The sequence below is a fragment of the Hyla sarda genome, chromosome 3 (genome assembly GCF_029499605.1).
Source record: "Hyla sarda isolate aHylSar1 chromosome 3, aHylSar1.hap1, whole genome shotgun sequence".
In the NCBI taxonomy this organism is placed as follows: Eukaryota; Metazoa; Chordata; class Amphibia; order Anura; family Hylidae; genus Hyla; species Hyla sarda.
The window spans coordinates 6,661,659-6,687,484 of record NC_079191.1 but is presented as its reverse complement, the minus strand read 5'-3'; the positions used below and the strand labels follow the sequence as shown (position 1 = coordinate 6,687,484).

The 25,826-nt window shown below is 44.4% G+C and overlaps 50 non-coding genes across 50 annotated transcripts; all 50 read right to left on the bottom strand.

Moving 5' to 3' along the window:
* Positions 1-466: 466 nt before the first annotated feature.
* TRNAV-CAC (transfer RNA valine (anticodon CAC)) lies at positions 467-539 on the bottom strand. The gene has a single exon. It is a non-coding gene; the product is annotated as a tRNA-Val (tRNA).
* Positions 540-1,194: 655 nt separating this feature from the next.
* Positions 1,195-1,267, bottom strand: TRNAV-CAC (transfer RNA valine (anticodon CAC)). The gene has a single exon. It is a non-coding gene; the product is annotated as a tRNA-Val (tRNA).
* Positions 1,268-1,410: 143 nt separating this feature from the next.
* On the bottom strand, positions 1,411-1,483 carry TRNAV-AAC (transfer RNA valine (anticodon AAC)). Its single transcript has one exon. It is a non-coding gene; the product is annotated as a tRNA-Val (tRNA).
* A 667-nt stretch (positions 1,484-2,150) lies between these two features.
* TRNAV-CAC (transfer RNA valine (anticodon CAC)) lies at positions 2,151-2,223 on the bottom strand. The gene has a single exon. It is a non-coding gene; the product is annotated as a tRNA-Val (tRNA).
* Positions 2,224-2,366: 143 nt separating this feature from the next.
* On the bottom strand, positions 2,367-2,439 carry TRNAV-AAC (transfer RNA valine (anticodon AAC)). Its single transcript has one exon. It is a non-coding gene; the product is annotated as a tRNA-Val (tRNA).
* A 667-nt stretch (positions 2,440-3,106) lies between these two features.
* Positions 3,107-3,179, bottom strand: TRNAV-CAC (transfer RNA valine (anticodon CAC)). Its single transcript has one exon. It is a non-coding gene; the product is annotated as a tRNA-Val (tRNA).
* Positions 3,180-3,324: 145 nt separating this feature from the next.
* On the bottom strand, positions 3,325-3,397 carry TRNAV-AAC (transfer RNA valine (anticodon AAC)). Its single transcript has one exon. It is a non-coding gene; the product is annotated as a tRNA-Val (tRNA).
* A 667-nt stretch (positions 3,398-4,064) lies between these two features.
* On the bottom strand, positions 4,065-4,137 carry TRNAV-CAC (transfer RNA valine (anticodon CAC)). The gene has a single exon. It is a non-coding gene; the product is annotated as a tRNA-Val (tRNA).
* Positions 4,138-4,280: 143 nt separating this feature from the next.
* TRNAV-AAC (transfer RNA valine (anticodon AAC)) lies at positions 4,281-4,353 on the bottom strand. The gene has a single exon. It is a non-coding gene; the product is annotated as a tRNA-Val (tRNA).
* A 145-nt stretch (positions 4,354-4,498) lies between these two features.
* TRNAV-AAC (transfer RNA valine (anticodon AAC)) lies at positions 4,499-4,571 on the bottom strand. The gene has a single exon. It is a non-coding gene; the product is annotated as a tRNA-Val (tRNA).
* Positions 4,572-4,716: 145 nt separating this feature from the next.
* TRNAV-AAC (transfer RNA valine (anticodon AAC)) lies at positions 4,717-4,789 on the bottom strand. Its single transcript has one exon. It is a non-coding gene; the product is annotated as a tRNA-Val (tRNA).
* A 667-nt stretch (positions 4,790-5,456) lies between these two features.
* TRNAV-CAC (transfer RNA valine (anticodon CAC)) lies at positions 5,457-5,529 on the bottom strand. Its single transcript has one exon. It is a non-coding gene; the product is annotated as a tRNA-Val (tRNA).
* A 143-nt stretch (positions 5,530-5,672) lies between these two features.
* On the bottom strand, positions 5,673-5,744 carry TRNAV-AAC (transfer RNA valine (anticodon AAC)). Its single transcript has one exon. It is a non-coding gene; the product is annotated as a tRNA-Val (tRNA).
* Positions 5,745-6,411: 667 nt separating this feature from the next.
* TRNAV-CAC (transfer RNA valine (anticodon CAC)) lies at positions 6,412-6,484 on the bottom strand. The gene has a single exon. It is a non-coding gene; the product is annotated as a tRNA-Val (tRNA).
* Positions 6,485-7,370: 886 nt separating this feature from the next.
* On the bottom strand, positions 7,371-7,443 carry TRNAV-CAC (transfer RNA valine (anticodon CAC)). Its single transcript has one exon. It is a non-coding gene; the product is annotated as a tRNA-Val (tRNA).
* Positions 7,444-8,110: 667 nt separating this feature from the next.
* TRNAV-CAC (transfer RNA valine (anticodon CAC)) lies at positions 8,111-8,183 on the bottom strand. Its single transcript has one exon. It is a non-coding gene; the product is annotated as a tRNA-Val (tRNA).
* A 144-nt stretch (positions 8,184-8,327) lies between these two features.
* Positions 8,328-8,400, bottom strand: TRNAV-AAC (transfer RNA valine (anticodon AAC)). Its single transcript has one exon. It is a non-coding gene; the product is annotated as a tRNA-Val (tRNA).
* A 668-nt stretch (positions 8,401-9,068) lies between these two features.
* Positions 9,069-9,141, bottom strand: TRNAV-CAC (transfer RNA valine (anticodon CAC)). The gene has a single exon. It is a non-coding gene; the product is annotated as a tRNA-Val (tRNA).
* Positions 9,142-9,803: 662 nt separating this feature from the next.
* On the bottom strand, positions 9,804-9,876 carry TRNAV-CAC (transfer RNA valine (anticodon CAC)). Its single transcript has one exon. It is a non-coding gene; the product is annotated as a tRNA-Val (tRNA).
* A 145-nt stretch (positions 9,877-10,021) lies between these two features.
* On the bottom strand, positions 10,022-10,094 carry TRNAV-AAC (transfer RNA valine (anticodon AAC)). The gene has a single exon. It is a non-coding gene; the product is annotated as a tRNA-Val (tRNA).
* Positions 10,095-10,761: 667 nt separating this feature from the next.
* TRNAV-CAC (transfer RNA valine (anticodon CAC)) lies at positions 10,762-10,834 on the bottom strand. Its single transcript has one exon. It is a non-coding gene; the product is annotated as a tRNA-Val (tRNA).
* Positions 10,835-11,090: 256 nt separating this feature from the next.
* On the bottom strand, positions 11,091-11,163 carry TRNAV-AAC (transfer RNA valine (anticodon AAC)). Its single transcript has one exon. It is a non-coding gene; the product is annotated as a tRNA-Val (tRNA).
* Positions 11,164-11,830: 667 nt separating this feature from the next.
* On the bottom strand, positions 11,831-11,903 carry TRNAV-CAC (transfer RNA valine (anticodon CAC)). The gene has a single exon. It is a non-coding gene; the product is annotated as a tRNA-Val (tRNA).
* A 256-nt stretch (positions 11,904-12,159) lies between these two features.
* On the bottom strand, positions 12,160-12,232 carry TRNAV-AAC (transfer RNA valine (anticodon AAC)). Its single transcript has one exon. It is a non-coding gene; the product is annotated as a tRNA-Val (tRNA).
* Positions 12,233-12,900: 668 nt separating this feature from the next.
* TRNAV-CAC (transfer RNA valine (anticodon CAC)) lies at positions 12,901-12,973 on the bottom strand. Its single transcript has one exon. It is a non-coding gene; the product is annotated as a tRNA-Val (tRNA).
* Positions 12,974-13,118: 145 nt separating this feature from the next.
* TRNAV-AAC (transfer RNA valine (anticodon AAC)) lies at positions 13,119-13,191 on the bottom strand. Its single transcript has one exon. It is a non-coding gene; the product is annotated as a tRNA-Val (tRNA).
* Positions 13,192-13,336: 145 nt separating this feature from the next.
* On the bottom strand, positions 13,337-13,409 carry TRNAV-AAC (transfer RNA valine (anticodon AAC)). Its single transcript has one exon. It is a non-coding gene; the product is annotated as a tRNA-Val (tRNA).
* Positions 13,410-14,076: 667 nt separating this feature from the next.
* On the bottom strand, positions 14,077-14,149 carry TRNAV-CAC (transfer RNA valine (anticodon CAC)). The gene has a single exon. It is a non-coding gene; the product is annotated as a tRNA-Val (tRNA).
* Positions 14,150-14,294: 145 nt separating this feature from the next.
* TRNAV-AAC (transfer RNA valine (anticodon AAC)) lies at positions 14,295-14,367 on the bottom strand. Its single transcript has one exon. It is a non-coding gene; the product is annotated as a tRNA-Val (tRNA).
* Positions 14,368-15,034: 667 nt separating this feature from the next.
* Positions 15,035-15,107, bottom strand: TRNAV-CAC (transfer RNA valine (anticodon CAC)). The gene has a single exon. It is a non-coding gene; the product is annotated as a tRNA-Val (tRNA).
* Positions 15,108-15,252: 145 nt separating this feature from the next.
* On the bottom strand, positions 15,253-15,325 carry TRNAV-CAC (transfer RNA valine (anticodon CAC)). The gene has a single exon. It is a non-coding gene; the product is annotated as a tRNA-Val (tRNA).
* Positions 15,326-16,204: 879 nt separating this feature from the next.
* On the bottom strand, positions 16,205-16,277 carry TRNAV-AAC (transfer RNA valine (anticodon AAC)). The gene has a single exon. It is a non-coding gene; the product is annotated as a tRNA-Val (tRNA).
* Positions 16,278-16,422: 145 nt separating this feature from the next.
* Positions 16,423-16,495, bottom strand: TRNAV-AAC (transfer RNA valine (anticodon AAC)). Its single transcript has one exon. It is a non-coding gene; the product is annotated as a tRNA-Val (tRNA).
* A 667-nt stretch (positions 16,496-17,162) lies between these two features.
* Positions 17,163-17,235, bottom strand: TRNAV-CAC (transfer RNA valine (anticodon CAC)). The gene has a single exon. It is a non-coding gene; the product is annotated as a tRNA-Val (tRNA).
* A 143-nt stretch (positions 17,236-17,378) lies between these two features.
* On the bottom strand, positions 17,379-17,451 carry TRNAV-AAC (transfer RNA valine (anticodon AAC)). The gene has a single exon. It is a non-coding gene; the product is annotated as a tRNA-Val (tRNA).
* Positions 17,452-18,337: 886 nt separating this feature from the next.
* On the bottom strand, positions 18,338-18,410 carry TRNAV-AAC (transfer RNA valine (anticodon AAC)). The gene has a single exon. It is a non-coding gene; the product is annotated as a tRNA-Val (tRNA).
* A 667-nt stretch (positions 18,411-19,077) lies between these two features.
* Positions 19,078-19,150, bottom strand: TRNAV-CAC (transfer RNA valine (anticodon CAC)). Its single transcript has one exon. It is a non-coding gene; the product is annotated as a tRNA-Val (tRNA).
* Positions 19,151-19,293: 143 nt separating this feature from the next.
* On the bottom strand, positions 19,294-19,366 carry TRNAV-AAC (transfer RNA valine (anticodon AAC)). Its single transcript has one exon. It is a non-coding gene; the product is annotated as a tRNA-Val (tRNA).
* Positions 19,367-20,033: 667 nt separating this feature from the next.
* TRNAV-CAC (transfer RNA valine (anticodon CAC)) lies at positions 20,034-20,106 on the bottom strand. The gene has a single exon. It is a non-coding gene; the product is annotated as a tRNA-Val (tRNA).
* Positions 20,107-20,362: 256 nt separating this feature from the next.
* Positions 20,363-20,435, bottom strand: TRNAV-AAC (transfer RNA valine (anticodon AAC)). Its single transcript has one exon. It is a non-coding gene; the product is annotated as a tRNA-Val (tRNA).
* A 668-nt stretch (positions 20,436-21,103) lies between these two features.
* On the bottom strand, positions 21,104-21,176 carry TRNAV-CAC (transfer RNA valine (anticodon CAC)). Its single transcript has one exon. It is a non-coding gene; the product is annotated as a tRNA-Val (tRNA).
* Positions 21,177-21,321: 145 nt separating this feature from the next.
* Positions 21,322-21,394, bottom strand: TRNAV-AAC (transfer RNA valine (anticodon AAC)). Its single transcript has one exon. It is a non-coding gene; the product is annotated as a tRNA-Val (tRNA).
* A 667-nt stretch (positions 21,395-22,061) lies between these two features.
* TRNAV-CAC (transfer RNA valine (anticodon CAC)) lies at positions 22,062-22,134 on the bottom strand. Its single transcript has one exon. It is a non-coding gene; the product is annotated as a tRNA-Val (tRNA).
* A 145-nt stretch (positions 22,135-22,279) lies between these two features.
* Positions 22,280-22,352, bottom strand: TRNAV-CAC (transfer RNA valine (anticodon CAC)). Its single transcript has one exon. It is a non-coding gene; the product is annotated as a tRNA-Val (tRNA).
* Positions 22,353-22,497: 145 nt separating this feature from the next.
* Positions 22,498-22,570, bottom strand: TRNAV-AAC (transfer RNA valine (anticodon AAC)). Its single transcript has one exon. It is a non-coding gene; the product is annotated as a tRNA-Val (tRNA).
* A 667-nt stretch (positions 22,571-23,237) lies between these two features.
* Positions 23,238-23,310, bottom strand: TRNAV-CAC (transfer RNA valine (anticodon CAC)). The gene has a single exon. It is a non-coding gene; the product is annotated as a tRNA-Val (tRNA).
* Positions 23,311-23,453: 143 nt separating this feature from the next.
* On the bottom strand, positions 23,454-23,526 carry TRNAV-AAC (transfer RNA valine (anticodon AAC)). The gene has a single exon. It is a non-coding gene; the product is annotated as a tRNA-Val (tRNA).
* Positions 23,527-24,193: 667 nt separating this feature from the next.
* On the bottom strand, positions 24,194-24,266 carry TRNAV-CAC (transfer RNA valine (anticodon CAC)). Its single transcript has one exon. It is a non-coding gene; the product is annotated as a tRNA-Val (tRNA).
* Positions 24,267-24,409: 143 nt separating this feature from the next.
* On the bottom strand, positions 24,410-24,482 carry TRNAV-AAC (transfer RNA valine (anticodon AAC)). The gene has a single exon. It is a non-coding gene; the product is annotated as a tRNA-Val (tRNA).
* An 886-nt stretch (positions 24,483-25,368) lies between these two features.
* On the bottom strand, positions 25,369-25,441 carry TRNAV-CAC (transfer RNA valine (anticodon CAC)). Its single transcript has one exon. It is a non-coding gene; the product is annotated as a tRNA-Val (tRNA).
* Positions 25,442-25,826: the final 385 nt, after the last annotated feature.

Below are 25,826 nucleotides of genomic sequence, written 5' to 3'. Positions count from 1 at the left end.
ACTACACTACAGAAACCAGACGAAAACTCGCATGGCCGTCGTTGCAAGCAAAGGATGCCAGATTGACAAATAAAAACAAGGTTTCATCGTGCAATGGTCCGAAAGCCAAAAACATAGGGATGTTCCATGTTTCTGCTATCTATCGAACTGGGGACCTTGGGTGTGTGAGGCAAAGGTGATAAACACTACACCTCTAGAAACTTGCTCTTTATGGAACCTGCTAACAGTGCAAGATCCAAAATGACGAAAATGATAAAGTCAAATCGAACAGGTATGTCGCTTTGTCTAAAAAAATTAAGAGTCAGTCCCATATTTCTACCCGTGGACCTTCCGTTTGTTAGGTGAATGTGATCATTACAACACTATAGAAACTAGATGAAAGCTACCAGAACGGTGTAAGCAAACCACTCCTGCTTAAAAAAAAGAAAGTTTCCTCATGCAATAGTCAAAAACATCTGAAACTCCTCGTTTCTGCCCTGTTTCGAACCAGGGACCTTTCGCGTGTGAGGCGAACGTGATAACCACTACACTACAGAAACATGGCTGTTGAGCCACCAACCACCCACTTTCGCTTTCCACATTCAGTCACAAGAATTAAAAGCGAATGGATGAAAATAATGGAGTGAAAGTGAACAGATGTGGCCTTTGGTCTAAAAGCAAGAGAAAAGCCCATGTTTCTGCCCGGTTTCGAATCAGGGACCTTTCGCGTGTTAGGCGAACGTGATAGCCACTACACTACAGAAACCAGATGAAAACTCGCATGGCCGTCGTTGCAAGCAAAGGATGCCAGATTGACAAATAAAAACAAGGTTTCATCGTGCAATGGTCCGAAAGCCAAAAACATAGGGATGTTCCATGTTTCTGCTATCTATCGAACTGGGGACCTTGGGTGTGTGAGGCAAAGGTGATAAACACTACACCTCCAGAAACTTGCTCTTCATGGAACCTGCTAACAGTGCAAGATCCAAAATGACGAAAATGATAAAGTCAAATCGATCAGGTATGTCGCTTTGTCTAAAAAAATTAAGAGTCAGTCCCATATTTCTACCCGTGTACCTTCCGTTTGTTAGGTGAATGTGAACATTACAACACTATAGAAACTAGATGAAAGCTACCAGAACGGTGTAAGCAAACCACTCCTGCTTAAAAAAAGAAAGTTTCCTCATGCAATAGTCAAAAACAACTGAAACTCCTTGTTTCTGCCCGGTTTTGAACCAGGGACCTTTCGCGTGTGAGGCGAACGTGATAACCACTACACTACAGAAACCTGGCTGTTGAACCACCAACCACCCACCTGCCCACCCTCCTTCGCTTTCCACATTCAGTCAAGAATTAAAAGCGAATGGATGAAAATAATGGAGTGAAAGTGAAAAGATGTGGTCTTTTGTCTAAAAGCAAGAAGAATGCCCATGTTTCTGCCCGGTTTCGAACCGGGGACCTTTCGCGTGTTAGGCGAACGTGATAACCACTACACTACAGAAACCTGGCTGTTGAGCCACCAACCACCCACCTGCCCACCCTCTTTCGCTTTCCACATTCAGTCACAAGAATTAAAAGCGAATGGATGAAAATAATGGAGTGAAAGTGAACAGATGTGGCCTTTGGTCTAAAAGCAAGAGGAAAGCCGATGTTTCTGCCCGGTTTCGAATCAAGGACCTTTCGCGTGTTAGGCGAACGTGATAGCCACTACACTACAGAAACCAGCTGAAAACTCGCATGGCCGTCGTTGCAAGCAAAGGATGCCAGATTGACAAATAAAAACAAGGTTTCATCGTGCAATGGTCCGAAAGCCAAAAACATAGGGATGTTCCATGTTTCCGCTATCTATCGAACTGGGGACCTTGGGTGTGTGAGGCAAAGGTGATAAACACTACACCTCCAGAAACTTGCTCTTCATGGAACCTGCTAACAGTGCAAGATCCAAAATGATGAAAATGATAAAGTCAAATCGAACAGGTATGTCGCTTTGTCTAAAAAAATTAAGAGTCAGACCCATATTTCTACCCGTGGACCTTCCGTTTGTTAGGTGAATGTGATCATTACAACACTATAGAAACTAGATGAAAGCTACCAGAACGGTGTAAGCAAACCACTCCTGCTTAAAAAAAGAAAGTTTCCTCATGCAATAGTCAGAAACATCTGAAACTCCTTGTTTCTGCCTGGTTTCGAACCAGGGACCTTTCACGTGTGAGGCGAACGTGATAACCACTACACTACAGAAACATGGCTGTTGAGCCACCAACCACCCACCTGCCCACCCTCCTTCGCTTTCCACATTCAGTCAAGAATTAAAAGCGAATGGATGAAAATAATGGAGTGAAAGTGAAAAGATGTGGCCTTTTGTCTAAAAGCAAGAAGAAAGCCCATGTTTCTGCCCGGTTTCGAATCGGGGACCTTTCGCGTGTTAGGCGAACGTGATAACCACTACACTACAGAAACCTGGCTGTTTAGCCACCAACCACCCACCTGCCCACCCTCTTTCGCTTTCCACATTCAGTCACAAGAATTAAAAGCGAATGGATGAAAATAATGGAGTGAAAATGAACAGGTATGGCCTTTGGTCTAAAAGCAAGAGGAAAGCCCATGTTTCTGCCCGGTTTCGAATGGGGGACCTTTCGAGTGTTAGGCGAACGTGATAACCACTACACTACAGAAACCAGATGAAAACTCGCATGGCCGTCGTTGCAAGCAAAGGATACCAGATTGACAAATGTAAACAAGGTTTCATCGTGCAATGGTCCGAAAGCCAAAAACATAGGGATGTTCCATGTTTCTGCTATCTTTCGAACTGGGGACCTTGGGTGTGTGAGGCAAAGGTGATAAACACTACACCTCCAGAAACTTGCTCTTCATGGAACCTGCTAACAGTGCAAGATCCAAAACGACGAAAATGATGAAGTCAAATCGAACAGGTATGTCGCTTTGTCTAAAAAAATTAAGAGTCAGTCCCATATTTCTACCCGTGGACCTTCCGTTTGTTAGGTGAATGTGAACATTACAACACTATAGAAACTAGATGAAAGCTACCAGAACGGTGTAAGCAAACCACTCCTGCTTAAAAAAAGAAAGTTTCCTCATGCAATAGTCAAAAACATCTGAAAATTCTTGTTTCTGCCCGGTTTCGAACCAGGGACCTTTCGCGTGTGAGTCGAAAGTGAAAACCACTACACTACAGAAACATGGCTGTTGAGCCACCAACCACCAACCTGCCCATCCTCTTTTGCTTTCCACATTCAGTAACAAGAATTAAAAGCGAATGGATGAAAATAATGGAGTGAAAGTGAACAGATGTGGCCTTTTGTCTAAAAGCAAGAAGAAAGCCCATGTTTCTGCCCGGTTTCGAACCGGGGACCTTTCGCGTGTTAGGCGAACGTGATAACCACTACACTACAGAAACCTGGCTGTTGAGCCAACAACCACCCACCTGCCCACCCTCTTTCGCTTTCCACATTCAGTCACAAGAATTAAAAGCGATTGGATGAAAATAATGGAGTGAAAGTGAACAGGTGTGGCCTTTGGTCTAAAAGCAAGAGGAAAGCCCATGTTTCTGCCCGGTTTCAAACAAGGGACCTTTCGCGTGTTAGGCGAACGTGATAACCACTACACTACAGAAACCAGATAAAAACTCGCATGGCCGTCGTTGCAAGCAAAGGATGCCAGATTGACAAATAAAAACAAGGTTTCATCATGCAATGGTCCGAAAGCCAAAAACATAGGGATGTTCCATGTTTCTGCTATCTATCGAACTGGGGACCTTGGGTGTGTGAGGCAAAGGTGATAAACACTACACCTCCAGAAACTTGCTCTTCATGGAACCTGCTAACAGTGCAAGATCCAAATTGACGAAAATGATAAAGTCAAATCGAACAGGTATGTCGCTTTGTCTAAAAAAATTAAGAGTCAGTACTATATTTCTACCCGTGGACCTTCCGTTTGTTAGGTGAATGTGATCATTACAACACTATAGAAACTAGATTAAAGCTACCAGAACGGTGTAAGCAAACCACTCCTGCTTAAAAAAAGAAAGTTTCCTCATGCAATAGTCAAAAACATCTGAAACTCCTTGTTTCTGCCTGGTTTCGAACCAGGGACCTTTCGCGTGTGAGGTGAACGTGATAACCACTACACTACAGAAACCTGGCTGTTGAGCCACCAACCACCCACCTGCCCACCCTACTTCGCTTTCCACATTCAGTCAAGAATTAAAAGCGAATGGATGAAAATATTGGAGTGAAAGTGAAAAGATGTGGTCTTTTGTCTAAAAGCAAGAAGAATGCCCATGTTTCTGCCCGGTTTCGAACCGGGGACCTTTCGCGTGTTAGGCGAACGTGATAACCACTACACTACAGAAACCTGGCTGTTGAGCCACCAACCACCCACCTGCCCACCCTCTTTCGCTTTCCACATTCAGTCACAAGAATTAAAAGCGAATGGATGAAAATAATGGAGTGAAATTGAACAGATGTGGCCTTTTGTCTAAAAGCAAGAAGAAAGCCTATGTTTCTGCCCGGTTTCGAACCGGGGACCTTTCGCGTGTTAGGCGAACGTGATAACCACTACACTACAGAAACCTGGCTGTTAAGCCACCAACCACCCACCTGCCAACGCTCTTTCGCTTTCCACATTCAGTCACAAGAATTAAAAGCGAATGAATGAAAATAATGGAGTGAAATTGAACAGATGTGGCCTTTTGTCTAAAAGCAAGAAGAATGCCCATGTTTCTGCCCGGTTTCGAGCCGGGGACCTTTCGCGTGTTAGGCGAACGTGATAACCACTACACTACAGAAACCTGGCTGTTGAGCCACCAACCACCCACCTGCCCACCCTCCTTCGCTTTCCACATTCAGTCACAAGAATTAAAAGCGAATGGATGAAAATAATGGAGTGAAAGTGAACAGGTGTGGCCTTTGGTCTAAAAGCAAGAGGAAAGCCCATGTTTCTGCCCGGTTTCAAACAAGGGACCTTTCGCGTGTTAGGCGAACGTGATAACCACTACACTACAGAAACCAGATAAAAACTCGCATGGCCGTCGTTGCAAGCAAAGGATGCCAGATTGACAAATAAAAACAAGGTTTCATCGTGCAATGGTCCGAAAGCCAAAAACATAGGGATGTTCCATGTTTCTGCTATCTATCGAACTGGGGACCTTGGGTGTGTGAGGCAAAGGTGAGAAACACTACACCTCCAGAAACTTGCTCTTCATGGAACCTGCTAACAGTGCAAGATCCAAAATGACGAAAATGATAAAGTCAAATCGAACAAGTATGTCGCTTTGTCTAAAAAAATTAAGAGTCAGTACTATATTTCTACCCGTGGACCTTCCGTTTGTTAGGTGAATGTGATCATTACAACACTATAGAAACTAGATTAAAGCTACCAGAACGGTGTAAGCAAACCACTCCTGCTTAAAAAAAGAAAGTTTCCTCATGCAATAGTCAAAAACATCTGAAACTCCTTGTTTCTGCCTGGTTTCGAACCAGGGACCTTTCGCGTGTGAGGCGAACGTGATAACCACTACACTACAGAAACCTGGCTGTTGAACCATCAACCACCCACCTGCCCACCCTTCTTCGCTTTCCACATTCAGTCAAGAATTAAAAGCGAATGGATGAAAATAATGGAGTGAAAGTGAAAAGATGTGGTCTTTTGTCTAAAAGCAAGAAGAATGCCCATGTTTCTGCCCGGTTTGAACCGGGGACCTTTCGCGTGTTAGGCGAACGTGATAACCACTACACTACAGAAACCTGGCTGTTGAGCCACCAACCACCCACCTGCCCACCCTCTTTCGCTTTCCACATTCAGTCACAAGAATTAAAAGCGAATGGATGAAAATAATGGAGTGAAAGTGAACAGATGTGGCCTTTGGTTTAAAAGCAAGAGGAAAGCCCATGTTTCTGCCCGGTTTCGAATCAAGGACCTTTCGCGTGTTAGGCGAACGTGATAGCCACAACACTACAGAAACCAAATGAAAACTCGCATGGCCGTCGTTGCAAGCAAAGGATGCCAGATTGACAAATAAAAACAAGGTTTCATCGTGCAATGGTCCGAAAGCCAAAAACATAGGGATGTTCCATGTTTCTGCTATCTATCGAACTGGGGACCTTGGGTGTGTGAGGCAAAGGTGATAAACACTACACCTCCAGAAACTTGCTCTTCATGGAACCTGCTAACAGTGCAAGATCCAAAATGACGAAAATGATAAAGTCAAATCGAACAGGTATGTCGCTTTGTCTAAAAAAATTAAGAGTCAGTCCCATATTTCTACCCGTGGACCTTCCGTTTGTTAGGTGAATGTGAACATTACAACACTATAGAAACTAGATGAAAGCTACCAGAACGGTGTAAGCAAACCACTCCTGCTTAAAAACAGAAAGTTTCCTCATGCAATAGTCAAAAACATCTGAAAGTCCTTGTTTCTGCCCGGTTTCGAACCAGGGACCTTTCGCGTGTGAGGCGAACGTGATAAACACTACACTACAGAAACCTGGCTGTTGAGCCACCAACCACCCACCTGCCCACCCTCTTTCGCTTTCCACATTCAGTCACAAGAATTAAAAGCGAATGGATGAAAATAATGGAGTGAAAGTGAACAGGTGTGGCCTTTGGTCTAAAAGCAAGAAGAAAGCCCATGTTTCTGCCCGGTTTCAAACCGGGGACCTTTGGCGTGTTAGGCGAACGTGATAACCACTACACTACAGAAACCTGGCTGTTGAGCCAACAACCACCCACCTGCCCACCCTCTTTCGCTTTCCACATTCAGTCACAAGAATTAAAAGTGAATGGATGAAAATAATGGAGTGAAAGTGAACAGGTGTGGCCTTTGGTCTAAAAGCAAGAGGAAAGCCCATGTTTGTGCCCGGCTTCGAACCGGGGACCTTTTGCGTGTTAGGCGAACGTGATAACCACTACACTATAGAAACCAGATGAAAACTCGCATGGCCGTCGTTGCAAGCAAAGGATACCAGATTGACAAATGAAAACAAGGTTTCATCGTGCAATGGTCCGAAAGCCAAAAACATAGGGATGTTCCATGTTTCTGCTATCTATCGAACTGGGGACCTTGGGTGTGTGAGGCAAAGGTGATAAACACTACACCTCCAGAAACTTGCTCTTCATGGAACCTGCTAACAGTGCAAGATCCAAAATGACGAAAATGATAAAGTCAAATCGAACAGGTATGTCGCTTTGTCTAAAAAAACTTAAGAGTCAGTCCCATATTTCTACCCGTGGACCTTCCGTTTGTTAGGTGAATGTGAACATTACAACACTATAGAAACTAGATGAAAGCTACCAGAACGGTGTAAGCAAACCACTCCTGCTTAAAAAAAGAAAGTTTCCTCATGCAATAGTCAAAAACATCTGAAACTCCTTGTTTCTGCCCGGTTTCGAACCAGGGACCTTTCGCGTGTGAGGCGAACGTGATAACCACTACACTACAGAAACCTGGCTGTTGAGCCACCAACCACCCACCTGCCCACCCTCTTTCGCTTTCCACATTCAGTCACAAGAAGTAAAAGTGAATGGATGAAAATAATGGAGTGAAAGTGAACAGGTGTGGCCTTTGGTCTAAAAGCAAGAGGAAAGCCCATGTTTCTGCCCGATTTCGAATCAGGGACCTTTCGCGTGTTAGGCGAACGTGATAGCCACTACACTATAGAAACCAGATGAAAACTCGCATGGCCGTCGTTGCAAGCAAAGGATGCCAGATTGACAAATAAAAACAAGGTTTCATCGTGCAATGGTCCGAAAGCCAAAAACATAGGGATGTTCCATGTTTCTGCTATCTATCGAACTGGGGACCTTGGGTGTGTGAGGCAAAGGTGATAAACACTACACCTCCAGAAACTTGCTCTTCATGGAACCTGCTAACAGTGCAAGAACCAAAATGACGAAAATGATAAAGTCAAATCGAACAGGTATGTCGCTTTGTCTAAAAAAATTAAGAGTCAGTCCCATATTTCTACCCGTGGACCTTCCGTTTGTTAGGTGAATGTGAACATTACAACACTATAGAAACTAGATGAAAGCTACCAGAACAGTGTAAGCAAACCACTCCTGCTTAAAAAAAGAAAGTTTCCTCATGCAATAGTCAAAAACAACTGAAACTCCTTGTTTCTGCCCGGTTTCGAACCAGGGGCCTTTCGCGTGTGAGGCGAACGTGATAACCACTACACTACAGAAACATGGCTTTTGAGCCACCAACCACCCACCTGCCCACCCTCTTTTGCTTTCCACATTCAGTAACAAGAATTAAAAGCGAATGGATGAAAATAATGGAGTGAAAGTGAACAGATGTGGCCTTTTGTCTAAAAGCAGAAGAAAGCCCATGTTTCTGCCCGGTTTTGAACCGGGGACCTTTCGCGTGTTAGGCGAACGTGATAACCACTACACTACAGAAACCTGGCTGTTGAGCCAACAACCACCCACCTGCCCACCCTCTTTCGCTTTCCACATTCAGTCACAATAATTAAAAGTGAATGGATGAAAATAATGGAGTGAAAGTGAACAGGTGTGGCCTTTGGTCTAAAAGCAAGAGGAAAGCCCATGTTTCTGCCCGGTTTCAAACAAGGGACCTTTCGCGTGTTAGGCGAACGTGATAACCACTACACTACAGAAACCAGATGAAAACTCGCATGGCCGTCGTTGCAAGCAAAGGATACCAGATTGACAAATGTAAACAAGGTTTCATCGTGCAATGGTCCGAAAGCCAAAAACATAGGGATGTTCCATGTTTCTGCTATCTATCGAACTGGGGACCTTGGGTGTGTGAGGCAAAGGTGATAAACACTACACCTCCAGAAACTTGCTCTTCATGGAACCTGCTAACAGTGCAAGATCCAAAATGACGAAAATGATGAAGTCAAATCGAACAGGTATGTCGCTTTGTCTAAAAAAATTAAGAGTCAGTCCCATATTTCTACCCGTGGACCTTCCGTTTGTTAGGTGAATGTGAACATTACAACACTATAGAAACTAGATGAAAGCTACCAGAACGGTGTAAGCAAACCACTCCTGCTTAAAAAAAAGAAAGTTTCCTCATGCAATAGTCAAAAACATCTGAAACTTCTTGTTTCTGCCCGGTTTCGAACCAGGGACCTTTCGCGTGTGAGGCGAACGTGATAACCACTACACTACAGAAACCTGGCTGTTGAGCCACCAACCACCCACCTGCCCACCCTCTTTCGCTTTCCACATTCAGTCACAAGAATTAAAAGCGAATGGATGAAAATAATGGAGTGAAAGTGAACAGATGTGGCCTTTGGTCTAAAAGCAAGAGGAAAGCCCATGTTTCTGCCCGGTTTCGAATCAGGGACCTTTCGCGTGTTAGGCGAACGTGATAGCCACTACACTACAGAAACCAGATGAAAACTCGCATGGCCGTCGTTGCAAGCAAAGGATGCCAGATTGACAAATAAAAACAAGGTTTCATCGTGCAATGGTCCGAAAGCCAAAAACATAGGGATGTTCCATGTTTCTGCTATCTATCGAACTGGGGACCTTGGGTGTGTGAGGCAAAGGTGATAAACACTACACCTCCAGAAACTTGCTCTTCATGGAACCTGCTAACAGTGCAAGATCCAAAATGACGAAAATGATAAATCGAACAGGTATGTCGCTTTGTCTAAAAAAATTAAGAGTCAGTCCCATATTTCTACCCGTGGACCTTCCGTTTGTTAGGTGAATGTGATCATTACAACACTATAGAAACTAGATTAAAGCTACCAGAACAGTGTAAGCAAACCACTCCTGCTTAAAAAAAAGAAAGTTTCCTCATGCAATAGTCGAAAACATCTGAAACTCCTTGTTTCTGCCCGGTTTCGAACCAGGGACCTTTCGCGTGTGAGGCGAACGTGATAACCACTACACTACAGAAACCTGGCTGTTGAGCCACCAACCACCCACCTGCCCACCCTCTTTCGCTTTCCACATTCAGTCACAAGAATTAAAAGCGAATGAATGAAAATAATGGAGTGAAAGTGAACAGATGTGGCCTTTTGTCTAAAAGCAAGAAGAATGCCCATGTTTCTGCCCGGTTTCGAGCCGGGGACCTTTCGCGTGTTAGGCGAACGTGATAACCACTACACTACAGAAACCTGGCTGTTGAGCCACCAACCACCCACCTGCCCACCCTCTTTGGCTTTCCACATTCAGTCACAAGACTTAAAAGCGAATAGATGAAAATAATGGAGTGAAAGTGAACAGATGTGGCCTTTGGTCTAAAAGCAAGAGGAAAGCCCATGTTTCTGCCCGGTTTCGAATCAAGGACCTTTCGCGTGTTAGGCGAACGTGATAACCACTACACTACAGAAACCAGATGAAAACTCGCATGGCCGTCGTTGCAAGCAAAGGATACCAGATTGACAAATGAAAACAAGGTTTCATCGTGCAATGGTCCGAAAGCCAAAAACATAGGGATGTTCCATGTTTCTGCTATCTATCGAACTGGGGACCTTGGGTGTGTGAGGCAAAGGTGATAAACACTACACCTCCAGAAACTTGCTCTTCATGGAACCTGCTAACAGTGCAAGATCCAAAATGACGAAAATGATAAAGTCAAATCGAACAGGTATGTCGCTTTGTCTAAAAAAATTAAGAGTCAGTCCCATATTTCTACCCGTGGACCTTCCGTTTGTTAGGTGAATGTGAACATTACAACACTATAGAAACTAGATGAAAGCTACCAGAACGGTGTAAGCAAACCACTCCTGCTTAAAAACAGAAAGTTTCCTCATGCAATAGTCAAAAACATCTGAAAGTCCTTGTTTCTGCCCGGTTTCGAACCAGGGACCTTTCGCGTGTGAGGCGAACGTGATAACCACTACACTACAGAAACCTGGCTGTTGAGCCACCAACCACCCACCTGCCCACCCTCTTTCGCTTTCCACATTCAGTCACAAGAATTAAAAGCGAATGGATGAAAATAATGGAGTGAAAGTGAACAGGTTTGGCCTTTGGTCTAAAAGCAAGAGGAAAGCCCATCCTCTTTTGCTTTCCACATTCAGTAACAAGAATTAAAAGCGAATTGATGAAAATAATGGAGTGAAAGTGAACAGATGTGGCCTTTTGTCTAAAAGCAAGAAGAAAGCCCATGTTTCTGCCCGGTTTCGAACCGGGGACCTTTCGCGTGTTAGGCGAACATGATAACCACTACACTACAGAAACCTGGCTGTTGAGCCAACAACCACCCACCTGCCCACCCTCTTTCGCTTTCCACATTCAGTCACAAGAATTAAAAGTGAATGGATGAAAATAATGGAGTGAAAGTGAACAGGTGTGGCCTTTGGTCTAAAAGCAAGAGGAAAGCCCATGTTTGTGCCCGGCTTCGAACCGGGGACCTTTTGCGTGTTAGGCGAACGTGATAACCACTACACTATAGAAACCAGATGAAAACTCGCATGGCCGTCGTTGCAAGCAAAGGATACCAGATTGACAAATGAAAACAAGGTTTCATCGTGCAATGGTCCGAAAGCCAAAAACATAGGGATGTTCCATGTTTCTGCTATCTATCGAACTGGGGATCTTGGGTGTGTGAGGCAAAGGTGATAAACACTACACCTCCAGAAACTTGCTCTTCATGGAACCTGCTAACAGTGCAAGATCCAAAATGACGAAAATGATAAAGTCAAATCGAACAGGTATGTCGCTTTGTCTAAAAAAATTAAGAGTCAGTCCCATATTTCTACCCGTGGACCTTCCGTTTGTTAGGTGAATGTGAACATTACAACACTATAGAAACTAGATGAAAGCTACCAGAACGGTGTAAGCAAACCACTCCTGCTTAAAAACAGAAAGTTTCCTCATGCAATAGTCAAAAACATCTGAAAGTCCTTGTTTCTGCCCGGTTTCGAACCAGGGACCTTTCGCGTGTGAGGCGAACGTGATAACCACTACACTACAGAAACCTGGCTGTTGAGCCACCAACCACCCACCTGCCCACCCTCTTTCGCTTTCCACATTCAGTCACAAGAATTAAAAGCGAATGGATGAAAATAATGGAGTGAAAGTGAACAGGTTTGGCCTTTGGTCTAAAAGCAAGAGGAAAGCCCATCCTCTTTTGCTTTCCACATTCAGTAACAAGAATTAAAAGCGAATTGATGAAAATAATGGAGTGAAAGTGAACAGATGTGGCCTTTTGTCTAAAAGCAAGAAGAAAGCCCATGTTTCTGCCCGGTTTCGAACCGGGGACCTTTCGCGTGTTAGGCGAACATGATAACCACTACACTACAGAAACCTGGCTGTTGAGCCAACAACCACCCACCTGCCCACCCTCTTTCGCTTTCCACATTCAGTCACAAGAATTAAAAGTGAATGGATGAAAATAATGGAGTGAAAGTGAACTGGTGTGGCCTTTGGTCTAAAAGCAAGAGGAAAGCCCATGTTTGTGCCCGGCTTCGAACCGGGGACCTTTTGCGTGTTAGGCGAACGTGATAACCACTACACTATAGAAACCAGATGAAAACTCGCATGGCCGTCGTTGCAAGCAAAGGATACCAGATTGACAAATGAAAACAAGGTTTCATCGTGCAATGGTCCGAAAGCCAAAAACATAAGGATGTTCCATGTTTCTGCTATCTATCGAACTGGGGACCTTGGGTGTGTGAGGCAAAGGTGATAAACACTACACCTCCAGAAACTTGCTCTTCATGGAACCTGCTAACAGTGCAAGATCCAAAATGACGAAAATGATAAAGTCAAATCGAACAGGTATGTCGCTTTGTCTAAAAAAACTTAAGAGTCAGTCCCATATTTCTACCCGTGGACCTTCCGTTTGTTAGGTGAATGTGAACATTACAACACTATAGAAACTAGATGAAAGCTACCAGAACGGTGTAAGCAAACCACTCCTGCTTAAAAAAAGAAAGTTTCCTCATGCAATAGTCAAAAACATCTGAAACTCCTTGTTTCTGCCCGGTTTCGAACCAGGGACCTTTCGCGTGTGAGGCAAACGTGATAACCACTACACTACAGAAACCTGGCTGTTGAGCCACCAACCACCCACCTGCCCACCCTCTTTCGCTTTCCACATTCAGTCACAAGAATTAAAAGCGAATGGATGAAAATAATGGAGTGAAAGTGAACAGATGTGGCCTTTTGTCTAAAAGCAAGAAGAAAGCCCATGTTTCTGCCCGGTTTCGAACCGGGGACCTTTCACGTGTTAGGCGAACGTGATAACCACTACACTACAGAAACCTGGCTGTTGAGCCACCAACCACCCACCTGCCCACCCTCTTTCGCTTTCCACATTCAGTCACAAGAATTAAAAGCGAATGGATGAAAATAATGGAGTGAAAGTGAACAGGTGTGGCCTTTGGTCTAAAAGCAAGAGGAAAGCCCATGTTTCTGCCCGGTTTCGAACCGGGGACCTTTCGCGTGTTAGGCGAACGTGATAACCACTACACTACAGAAACCTGCCTGTTGAGCCACCAACCACCCACCTGCCCACCCTTTTTTGCTTTCCACATTCAGTCACAAGAATTAAAAGCGAATGGATGAAAATAATGGAGTGAAAGTGAACAGATGTGGCCTTTGGTCTAAAAGCAAGAGGAAAGCCCATGTTTCTGCCCGGTTTCGAATCAAGGACCTTTCGCGTGTTAGGCGAACGTGATAGCCACTACACTACAGAAACCAAATGAAAACTCGCATGGCCGTCGTTGCAAGCAAAGGATGCCAGATTGACAAATAAAAACAAGGTTTCATCGTGCAATGGTCCGAAAGCCAAAAACATAGGGATGTTCCATGTTTCTGCTATCTATCGAACTGGGGACCTTGGGTGTGTGAGGCAAAGGTGATAAACACTACACCTCCAGAAACTTGCTCTTCATGGAACCTGCTAACAGTGCAAGATCCAAAATGACGAAAATGATAAAGTCAAATCGAACAGGTATGTCGCTTTGTCTAAAAAAATTAAGAGTCAGTCCCATATTTCTACCCGTGGCCCTTCCGTTTGTTAGGTGAATGTGAACATTACAACACTATAGAAACTAGATGAAAGCTACCAGAACGGTGTAAGCAAACCACTCCTGCTTAAAAAAAGAAAGTTTCCTCATGCAATAGTCAAAAACATCTGAAACTCCTTGTTTCTGCCCGGTTTCGAACCAGGGACCTTTCGCGTGTGAGGCGAACGTGATAACCACTACACTACAGAAACCTGGCTGTTGAGCCACCAACCACCCACCTGCCCACCCTCTTTCGCTTTCCACATTCAGTCACAAGAATAAAAAGCGAATGAATGAAAATAATGGAGTGAAAGTGAACAGATGTGGCCTTTTGTCTAAAAGCAAGAAGAATGCCCATGTTTCTGCCCGGTTTCGAGCCGGGGACCTTTCGCGTGTTAGGCGAACGTGATAACCACTACACTACAGAAACCTGGCTGTTGAGCCACCAACCACCCACCTGCCCACCCTCTTTCGCTTTCCACATTCAGTCACAAGACTTAAAAGCGAATAGATGAAAATAATGGAGTGAAAGTGAACAGATGTGGCCTTTGGTCTAAAAGCAAGAGGAAAGCCCATGTTTCTGCCCGGTTTCGAATCAAGGACCTTTCGCGTGTTATGCGAACGTGATAGCCACTACACTACAGAAACCAAATGAAAACTCGCATGGCCGTCGTTGCAAGCAAAGGATGCCAGATTGACAAATAAAAACAAGGTTTCATCGTGCAATGGTCCGAAAGCCAAAAACATAGGGATGTTCCATGTTTCTGCTATCTATCGAACTGGGGACCTTGGGTGTGTGAGGCAAAGGTGATAAACACTACACCTCCAGAAACTTGCTCTTCATGGAACCTGCTAACAGTGCAAGATCCAAAATGACGAAAATGATAAAGTCAAATCGAACAGGTATGTCGCTTTGTCTAAAAAAATTAAGAGTCAGTCCCATATTTCTACCCGTGGACCTTCCGTTTGTTAGGTGAATGTGATCATTACAACACTATAGAAACTAGATTAAAGCTACCAGAACGGTGTAAGCAAACCACTCCTGCTTAAAAAAAGAAAGTTTCCTCATGCAATAGTCAAAAACAACTGAAACTCCTTGTTTCTGCCCGGTTTCGAACCAGGGACCTTTCGCGTGTGAGGCGAACGTGATAACCACTACACTACAGAAACCTGGCTGTTGAGCCACCAACCACCCACCTGCCCACCCTCTTTCGCTTTCCACATTCAGTCACAAGAATTAAAAGCGAATGGATGAAAATAATGGAGTGAAAGTGAACAGGTGTGGCCTTTTGTCTAAAAGCAAGAAGAAAGCCCATGTTTCTGCCCGGTATCGAACCAGAGACCTTTCGCGTGTGAGGCGAACGTGATAACCACTACACTACAGACACATGGCTGTTGAGCCACCAACCACCCACCTGCCCACCCTCTTTTGCTTTCCACATTCAGTAACAAGAATTAAAAGTGAATGGATGAAAATAATGGAGTGAAAGTGAACAGGTGTGGCCTTTGGTCTAAAAGCAAGAGGAAAGCCCATGTTTGTGCCCGGCTTCGAACCGGGGACCTTTCGCGTGTTAGGCGAACGTGATAACCACTACACTACAGAAACCAGATGAAAACTCGCATGGCCGTCGTTGCAAGCAAAGGATACCAGATTGACAAATGAAAACAAGGTTTCATCGTGCAATGGTCCGAAAGCCAAAAACATAGGGATGTTCCATGTTTCTGCTATCTATCGAACTGGGGACCTTGGGTGTGTGAGGCAAAGGTGATAAACACTACACCTCCAGAAACTTGCTCTTCATGGAACCTGCTAACAGTGCAAGATCCAAAATGACGAAAATGATCAAGTCAAATCAAACAGGTATGTCGCTTTGTCTAAAAAAATTAAGAGTCAGTCCCATATTTCTACCCGTGGACCTTCCGTTTGTTAGGTGAATTTGAACATTACAACACTATAGAAACTAGATGAAAGCTACCAGAACGGTGTAAGCAAACCACTCCTGCTTAAAAAAAGAAAGTTTCCTCATGCAATAGTCAAAAACATCTGAAACTCCTTGTTTCTGCCCGGTTTCGAACACAGGGACCTATCGCGTGTGAGGCGAACGTGATAACCACTACACTACAGAAACCTGGCTGTTGAGCCACCAACCACCCACCTGCCCACCCTCTTTCGCTTTCCACATTCAGTTACAAGAATTAAAAGCGAATGGATGAAAATAATGGAGTGAAAGTGAACAGATGTGGCCTTTTGTCTAAAAGCAAGCCCATGTTTCTGCCCGGTTTCGAACCGGGGACCTTTCGCGTGTTAGGCGAACGTGATAACCACTACACTACAGAAACCTGGCTGTTGAGCCACCAACCACCCAACTGCCCACCCTCTTTTGCTTTCCACATTCAGTAACAAGAATTAAAAGCGAATGAATGAAAATAATGGAGTGAAAGTGAACAGATGTGGCCTTTTGTCTAAAAGCAAGAAGAAAGCCCATGTTTCTGCCCGGTTTCGAACCGGGGACCTTTCGCGTGTTAGGCGAACGTGATAACCACTACACTACAGAAACCTGGCTGTTGAGCTAACAACCACCCACCTGCCCACCCTCTTTTGCTTTCCACATTCAGTCACAAGAATTAAAAGTGAATGGATGAAAATAATGGAGTGAAAGTGAACAGGTGTGGCCTTTGGTCTAAAAGCAAGAGGAAAGCCCATGTTTGTGCCCGGCTTCGAACCGGGGACCTTTCGTGTGTTAGGCGAACGTGATAGCCACTACACTACAGCAACCAGATGAAAACTCGCATGGCCGTCGTTGCAAGCAAAGGATACCAGATTGACAAATGAAAACAAGGTTTCATCGTGCAATGGTCCGAAAGCCAAAAACATAGGGATGTTCCATGTTTCTGCTATCTATCGAACTGGGGACCTTGGGTGTGTGAGGCAAAGGTGATAAACACTACACCTCCAGAAACTTGCTCTTCATGGAACCTGCTAACAGTGCAAGATCCAAAATGACGAAAACGATAAAGTCAAATCGAACAGGTATGTCGCTTTGTCTAAAAAAATTAAGAGTCAGTCCCATATTTCTACCCGTGGACCTTCCGTTTGTTAGGTGAATGTGAACATTACAACACTATAGAAACTAGATGAAAGCTACCAGAACGGTGTAAGCAAACCACTCCTGCTTAAAAAAAGAAAGTTTCCTCATGCAATAGTCAAAAACAACTGAAACTCCTTGTTTCTGCCCGGTTTCGAACCAGGGACCTTTCGTGTGTGAGGCGAACGTGATAACCACTACACTACAGAAACCTGGCTTTTGAGCCACCAACCACCCACCTGCCCACCCTTCTTCGCTTTCCACATTCAGTCAAGAATTAAAAGCGAATGGATGAAAATAATGGAGTGAAAGTGAAAAGATGTTGTCTTTTGTCTAAAAGCAAGAAGAAAGCCCATGTTTCTGCCCGGTTTCGAACCGGGGACCTTTCGAGTGTTAGGCGAACGTGATAACCACTACACTACAGAAACCTGGCTGTTGAGCCACCAACCACCCACCTGCCCACCCTCTTTCGCTTTCCACATTCAGTCACAAGAATTAAAAGCGAATGGATGAAAATAATGGAGTGAAAGTGAACAGATGTGGCCTTTGGTCTAAAAGCAAGAGGAAAGCCCATGTTTCTGCCCGGTTTCGAATCAGGGACCTTTCGCGTGTTAGGCGAACGTGATAGCCACTACACTACAGAAACCAGATGAAAACTCGCATGGCCGTCGTTGCAAGCAAAGGATGCCAGATTGACAAATGTAAACAAGGTTTCATCGTGCAATGGTCCGAAAGCCAAAAACATAGGGATGTTCCATGTTTCTGCTATCTATCGAACTGGGGACCTTGGGTGTGTGAGGCAAAGGTGATAAACACTACACCTCCAGAAACTTGCTCTTCATGGAACCTGCTAACAGTGCAAGATCCAAAATGACGAAAATGATCAAGTCAAATCGAACAGGTATGTCGCTTTGTCTAAAAAAATTAAGAGTCAGTCCCATATTTCTACCCGTGGACCTTCCGTTTGTTAGGTGAATGTGAACATTACAACACTATAGAAACTAGATGAAAGCTACCAGAACGGTGTAAGCAAACCACTCCTGCTTAAAAAAAGAAAGTTTCCTCATGCAATAGTCAAAAACATCTGAAACTCCTTGTTTCTGCCCGGTTTCGAACACAGGGACCTATCGCGTGTGAGGCGAACGTGATAACCACTACACTACAGAAACCTGGCTGTTGAGCCACCAACCACCCACCTGCCCACCCTCTTTCGCTTTCCACATTCAGTTACAAGAATTAAAAGCGAATGGATGAAAATAATGGAGTGAAAGTGAACAGATGTGGCCTTTTGTCTAAAAGCAAGAAGAAAGCCCATGTTTCTGCCCGGTTTCAAACCGGGGATCTTTCGCGTGTTAGGCGAACGTGATAACCACTACACTACAGAAACCTGGCTGTTGAGCCAACAACCACCCACCTGCCCACCCTCTTTCGCTTTCCACATTCAGTCACAAGAATTAAAAGCGATTGGATGAAAATAATGGAGTGAAAGTGAACAGGTGTGGCCTTTGGTCTAAAAGCAAGAGGAAAGCCCATGTTTCTGCCCGGTTTCAAACAAGGGACCTTTCGCGTGTTAGGCGAACGTGATAACCACTACACTACAGAAACCAGATAAAAACTCGCATGGCCGTCGTTGCAAGCAAAGGATGCCAGATTGACAAATAAAAACAAGGTTTCATCATGCAATGGTCCGAAAGCCAAAAACATAGGGATGTTCCATGTTTCTGCTATCTATCGAACTGGGGACCTTGGGTGTGTGAGGCAAAGGTGATAAACACTACACCTCCAGAAACTTGCTCTTCATGGAACCTGCTAACAGTGCAAGATCCAAATTGACGAAAATGATAAAGTCAAATCGAACAAGTATGTCGCTTTGTCTAAAAAAATTAAGAGTCAGTACTATATTTCTACCCGTGGACCTTCCGTTTGTTAGGTGAATGTGATCATTACAACACTATAGAAACTAGATTAAAGCTACCAGAACGGTGTAAGCAAACCACTCCTGCTTAAAAAAAGAAAGTTTCCTCATGCAATAGTCAAAAACATCTGAAACTCCTTGTTTCTGCCTGGTTTCGAACCAGGGACCTTTCGCGTGTGAGGTGAACGTGATAACCACTACACTACAGAAACCTGGCTGTTGAGCCACCAACCACCCACCTGCCCACCCTACTTCGCTTTCCACATTCAGTCAAGAATTAAAAGCGAATGGATGAAAATATTGGAGTGAATGTGAAAAGATGTGGTCTTTTGTCTAAAAGCAAGAAGAATGCCCATGTTTCTGCCCGGTTTCGAACCGGGGACCTTTCGCGTGTTAGGCGAACGTGATAACCACTACACTACAGAAACCTGGCTGTTGAGCCACCAACCACCCACCTGCCCACCCTCTTTCGCTTTCCACATTCAGTCACAAGAATTAAAAGCGAATGGATGAAAATAATGGAGTGAAAGTGAACAGATGTGGCCTTTGGTCTAAAAGCAAGAGGAAAGCCCATGTTTCTGCCCGGTTTCGAATCAAGGACCTTTCGCGTGTTAGGCGAACGTGATAGCCACAACACTACAGAAACCAAATGAAAACTCGCATGGCCGTCGTTGCAAGCAAAGGATGCCAGATTGACAAATAAAAACAAGGTTTCATCGTGCAATGGTCCGAAAGCCAAAAACATAGGGATGTTCCATGTTTCTGCTATCTATCGAACTGGGGACCTTGGGTGTGTGAGGCAAAGGTGATAAACACTACACCTCCAGAAACTTGCTCTTCATGGAACCTGCTAACAGTGCAAGATCCAAAATGACGAAAATGATAAAGTCAAATCGAACAGGTATGTCGCTTTGTCTAAAAAAATTAAGAGTCAGTCCCATATTTCTACCCGTGGACCTTCCGTTTGTTAGGTGAATGTGAACATTACAACACTATAGAAACTAGATGAAAGCTACCAGAACGGTGTAAGCAAACCACTCCTGCTTAAAAACAGAAAGTTTCCTCATGCAATAGTCAAAAACATCTGAAAGTCCTTGTTTCTGCCCGGTTTCGAACCAGGGACCTTTCGCGTGTGAGGCGAACGTGATAACCACTACACTACAGAAACCTGGCTGTTGAGCCACCAACCACCCACCTGCCCACCCTCTTTCGCTTTCCACATTCAGTCACAAGAATTAAAAGCGAATGGATGAAAATAATGGAGTGAAAGTGATCAGGTGTGGCCTTTGGTCTAAAAGCAAGAGGAAAGCCCATCCTCTTTTGCTTTCCACATTCAGTAACAAGAATTAAAAGCGAATGGATGAAAATAATGGAGTGAAAGTGAACAGATGTGGCCTTTTGTCTAAAAGCAAGAAGAAAGCCCATGTTTCTGCCCGGTTTCGAACCGGGGACCTTTGGCGTGTTAGGCGAACGTGATAACCACTACACTACAGAAACCTGGCTGTTGAGCCAACAACCACCCACCTGCCCACCCTCTTTCGCTTTCCACATTCAGTCACAAGAATTAAAAGTGAATGGATGAAAATAATGGAGTGAAAGTGAACAGGTGTGGCCTTTGGTCTAAAAGCAAGAGGAAAGCCCATGTTTGTGCCCGGCTTCGAACCGGGGACCTTTTGCGTGTTAGGCGAACGTGATAACCACTACACTATAGAAACCAGATGAAAACTCGCATGGCCGTCGTTGCAAGCAAAGGATACCAGATTGACAAATGAAAACAAGGTTTCATCGTGCAATGGTCCGAAAGCCAAAAACATAGGGATGTTCCATGTTTCTGCTATCTATCGAACTGGGGACCTTGGGTGTGTGAGGCAAAGGTGATAAACACTACACCTCCAGAAACTTGCTCTTCATGGAACCTGCTAACAGTGCAAGATCCAAAATGACGAAAATGATAAAGTCAAATCGAACAGGTATGTCGCTTTGTCTAAAAAAACTTAAGAGTCAGTCCCATATTTCTACCCGTGGACCTTCCGTTTGTTAGGTGAATGTGAACATTACAACACTATAGAAACTAGATGAAAGCTACCAGAACGGTGTAAGCAAACCAATCCTGCTTAAAAAAAGAAAGTTTCCTCATGCAATAGTCAAAAACATCTGAAACTCCTTGTTTCTGCCCGGTTTCGAACCAGGGACCTTTCGCGTGTGAGGCGAACGTGCTAACCACTACACTACAGAAACCTGGCTGTTGAGCCACCAACCACCCACCTGCCCACCCTCTTTCGCTTTCCACATTCAGTCACAAGAATTAAAAGCGAATGGATGAAAATAATGGAGTGAAAGTGAACAGATGTGGCCTTTTGTCTAAAAGCAAGAAGAAAGCCCATGTTTCTGCCCGGTTTCGAACCGGGGACCTTTCGCGTGTTAGGCGAACGTGACAACCACTACACTACAGAAACCTGGCTGTTGAGCCACCAACCACCCACCTGCCCACCCTCTTTCGCTTTCCACATTCAGTCACAAGAATTAAAAGCGAATGGATGAAAATAATGGAGTGAAAGTGAACAGGTGTGGCCTTTGGTCTAAAAGCAAGAGGAAAGCCCATGTTTCTGCCCGGTTTCAAATAAGGGACCTTTCGCGTGTTAGGCGAACGTGATAACCACTACACTACAGAAACCAGATGAAAACTCGCATGGCCGTCGTTGCAAGCAAAGGATGCCAGATTGACAAATAAAAACAAGGTTTCATCGTGCAATGGTCCGAAAGCCAAAAACATAGGGATGTTCCATGTTTCTGCTATCTATCGAACTGGGGACCTTGGGTGTGTGAGGCAAAGGTGATAAACACTACACCTCCAGAAACTTGCTCTTCATGGAACCTGCTAACAGTGCAAGATCCAAAATGACGAAAATGATAAAGTCAAATCGAACAGGTATGTCGCTTTGTCTAAAAAAATTAAGAGTCAGTCCCATATTTCTACCCGTGGACCTTCCGTTTGTTAGGTGAATGTGAACATTACAACACTATAGAAACTAGATGAAAGCTACCAGAACGGTGTAAGCAAACCACTCCTGCTTAAAAAAAGAAAGTTTCCTCATGCAATAGTCAAAAACATCTAAAACTTCTTGTTTCTGCCCGGTTTCGAACCATGGACCTTTCGCGTGTGAGGCGAATGTGATAACCACTACACTACGGAAACCTGGCTGTTGAGCCACCAACCACCCACCTGCCCACCCTCTTTCGCTTTCCACATTCAGTCACAAGAATTAAAAGCGAATGGATGAAAATAATGGAGTGAAAGTGAACAGATGTGGCCTTTTGTTTAAAATCAAGAAGAAAGCCCATGTTTCTGCCCGGTTTCGAACCAGGGACCTTTCGCGTGTGAGGCGAACGTGATAACCACTACACTACAGAAACCTGGCTGTTGAGCCACCAACCACCCACCTGCCCACCCTCTTTTGCTTTCCACATTCAGTAACAAGAATTAAAAGCGAATGGATGAAAATAATGGAGTGTAAGTGAAAAGATGTGGTATTTTGTCTAAAAGCAAGAAGAAAGCCTATGTTTCTGCCCGGTTTCGAACCGGGGACCTTTCGCGTGTTAGGCGAACGTGATAACCACTACACTACAGAAACCTGGCTGTTAAGCCACCAACCACCCACCTGCCCACCCTCCTTCGCTTTCCACATTCAGTCACAAGAATTAAAAGCGAATGGATGAAAATAATGGAGTGAAAGTGAACAGGTGTGGCCTTTGGTCTAAAAGCAAGAGGAAAGCCCATGTTTCTGCCGGGTTTCAAACAAGGGACCTTTCGCGTGTTAGGCGAACGTGATAACCACTACACTACAGAAACCAGATAAAAACTCGCATGGCCGTCGTTGCAAGCAAAGGATGCCAGATTGACAAATAAAAACAAGGTTTCATCGTGCAATGGTCCGAAAGCCAAAAACATAGGGATGTTCCATGTTTCTGCTATCTATCGAACTGGGGACCTTGGGTGTGTGAGGCAAAGGTGATAAAAACTACACCTCCAGAAACTTGCTCTTCATGGAACCTGCTAACAGTGCAAGATCCAAAATGACGAAAATGATAAAGTCAAATCGAACAAGTATGTCGCTTTGTCTAAAAAAATTAAGAGTCAGTACTATATTTCTACCCGTGGACCTTCCGTTTGTTAGGTGAATGTGATCATTACAACACTATAGAAACTAGATTAAAGCTACCAGAACGGTGTAAGCAAACCACTCCTGCTTAAAAAAAGAAAGTTTCCTCATGCAATAGTCAAAAACATCTGAAACTCCTTGTTTCTGCCTGGTTTCGAACCAGGGACCTTTCGCGTGTGAGGCGAACGTGATAACCACTACACTACAGAAACCTGGCTGTTGAACCATCAACCACCCACCTGCCCACCCTCCTTCGCTTTCCACATTCAGTCAAGAATTAAAAGCGAATGGATGAAAATAATGGAGTGAAAGTGAAAAGATGTGGTCTTTTGTCTAAAAGCAAGAAGAATGCCCATGTTTCTGCCCGGTTTCGAACCGGGGACCTTTCGCGTGTTAGGCGAACGTGATAACCACTACACTACAGAAACCTGGCTGTTGAGCCACCAACCACCCACCTGCCCACCCTCTTTCGCTTTCCACATTCAGTCACAAGAATTAAAAGCGAATGGATGAAAATAATGGAGTGAAAGTGAACAGATGTGGCCTTTGGTCTAAAAGCAAGAGGAAAGCCGATGTTTCTGCCCGGTTTCGAATCAAGGACCTTTCGCGTGTTAGGCGAACGTGATAGCCACTACACTACAGAAACCAGATGAAAACTCGCATGGCCGTCGTTGCAAGCAAAGGATGCCAGATTGACAAATAAAAACAAGGTTTCATCGTGCAATGGTCCGAAAGCCAAAAACATAGGGATGTTCCATGTTTCCGCTATCTATCGAACTGGGGACCTTGGGTGTGTGAGGCAAAGGTGATAAACACTACACCTCCAGAAACTTGCTCTTCATGGAACCTGCTAACAGTGCAAGATCCAAAATGATGAAAATGATAAAGTCAAATCGAACAGGTATGTCGCTTTGTCTAAAAAAATTAAGAGTCAGACCCATATTTCTACCCGTGGACCTTCCGTTTGTTAGGTGAATGTGATCATTACAACACTATAGAAACTAGATGAAAGCTACCAGAACGGTGTAAGCAAACCACTCCTGCTTAAAAAAAGAAAGTTTCCTCATGCAATAGTCAAAAACATCTGAAACTCCTTGTTTCTGCCTGGTTTCGAACCAGGGACCTTTCGCGTGTGAGGCGAACGTGATAACCACTACACTACAGAAACATGGCTGTTGAGCCAACAACCACCCACCTGCCCACCCTCCTTCGCTTTCCACATTCAGTCAAGAATTAAAAGCGAATGGATGAAAATAATGGAGTGAAAGTGAAAAGATGTGGCCTTTTGTCTAAAAGCAAGAAGAAAGCCCATGTTTCTGCCCGGTTTCGAATCGGGGACCTTTCGCGTGTTAGGCGAACGTGATAACCACTACACTACAGAAACCTGGCTGTTTAGCCACCAACCACCCACCTGCCCACCCTCTTTCGCTTTCCACATTCAGTCACAAGAATTAAAAGCGAATGGATGAAAATAATGGAGTGAAAATGAACAGGTATGGCCTTTGGTCTAAAAGCAAGAGGAAAGCCCATGTTTCTGCCCGGTTTCGAACGGGGGACCTTTGGCGTGTTAGGCGAACGTGATAACCACTACACTACAGAAACCTGGCTGTTGAGCCAACAACCACCCACCTGCCCACCCTCTTTCGCTTTCCACATTCAGTCACAAGAATTAAAAGTGAATGGATGAAAATAATGGAGTGAAAGTGAACAGGTGTGGCCTTTGGTCTAAAAGCAAGAGGAAAGCCCATGTTTGTGCCCGGCTTCGAACCGGGGACCTTTTGCGTGTTAGGCGAACGTGATAACCACTACACTACAGAAACCAGATGAAAACTCGCATGGCCGTCGTTGCAAGCAAAGGATGCCAGATTGACAAATAAAAACAAGGTTTCATCGTGCAATGGTCCGAAAGCCAAAAACATAGGGATGTTCCATGTTTCTGCTATCTATCGAACTGGGGACCTTGGGTGTGTGAGGCAAAGGTGATAAACACTACACCTCCAGAAACTTGCTCTTCATGGAACCTGCTAACAGTGCAAGATCCAAAATGACGAAAATGATAAAGTCAAATCGAACAGGTATGTCGCTTTGTCTAAAAAAACTTAAGAGTCAGTCCCATATTTCTACCCGTGGACCTTCCGTTTGTTAGGTGAATGTGAACATTACAACACTATAGAAACTAGATGAAAGCTACCAGAACGGTGTAAGCAAACCACTCCTGCTTAAAAAAAGAAAGTTTCCTCATGCAATAGTCAAAAACATCTGAAACTCCTTGTTTCTGCCCGGTTTCGAACCAGGGACCTTTCGCGTGTGAGGCGAACGTGATAACCACTACACTACAGAAACCTGGCTGTTGAGCCACCAACCACCCACCTGCCCACCCTCTTTCGCTTTCCACATTCAGTCACAAGAAGTAAAAGTGAATGGATGAAAATAATGGAGTGAAAGTGAACAGGTGTGGCCTTTGGTCTAAAAGCAAGAGGAAAGCCCATGTTTCTGCCCGATTTAGAATCAGGGACCTTTCGCGTGTTAGGCGAACGTGATAGCCACTACACTATAGAAACCAGATGAAAACTCGCATGGCCGTCGTTGCAAGCAAAGGATGCCAGATTGACAAATAAAAACAAGGTTTCATCGTGCAATGGTCCGAAAGCCAAAAACATAGGGATGTTCCATGTTTCTGCTATCTATCGAACTGGGGACCTTGGGTGTGTGAGGCAAAGGTGATAAA